This window comes from Chaetura pelagica, unplaced genomic scaffold (genome assembly GCF_000747805.2).
Source record: "Chaetura pelagica isolate M959 unplaced genomic scaffold, ChaPel_1.0 scaffold856, whole genome shotgun sequence".
In the NCBI taxonomy this organism is placed as follows: Eukaryota; Metazoa; Chordata; class Aves; order Apodiformes; family Apodidae; genus Chaetura; species Chaetura pelagica.
Window position 1 is genome coordinate 94,031 of NW_009953790.1, and position 443 is coordinate 94,473.

A 443-nucleotide genomic window follows, 5' to 3' on the forward strand; every position below is an offset into this window, starting at 1 on the left:
CCTCTGCACAAACCCCCCCCCCTGGGCGCTGACGGTCCCGTCTTGGTTGTGTTTCCCCAGCGGGGGCTCCGCTCCGGCCCCCCCAGCCCCTTGGCCGGTCCCGGGTTGCCCGAGCAACCGCAGGGAACACAAACAGCAGCGCTTGGCTCCCGCTCCTGCTCTGTTTGCGTCCAAACACACCCGCTCCTGGTAACCGTCCCTGGGAACTGGGTGGGATGGGGGCTCCGGCTGGGACAGGGGCTCCAGGGTGGGCTGGCAGCTCCAGGATGGGGTGGCAGCTCCAGGAGTGGGAAAGCAGCTCCAGGATGGGGTGGGAGCTCCAGGATGGGATGGCACCTCTGGAATGGGATGTGATGGTGGCTCCAGGATGGGATGGGAGCTCCAGGATGGGATGGGAGCTCCAGGATGGGATGGGAGCTCCAGGATGGGGTGGTGGCTCCAGG

General features: G+C 67.3%; 1 protein-coding gene across 1 annotated transcript in view; it reads left to right on the forward strand.

The window, feature by feature from the left end:
• Window positions 1–443, forward strand: part of TPPP3 (tubulin polymerization-promoting protein family member 3) — a 15,092-nt gene that overhangs the window by 2,356 nt on the left and 12,293 nt on the right. The gene's annotated exons all lie outside the window — the stretch shown is intronic.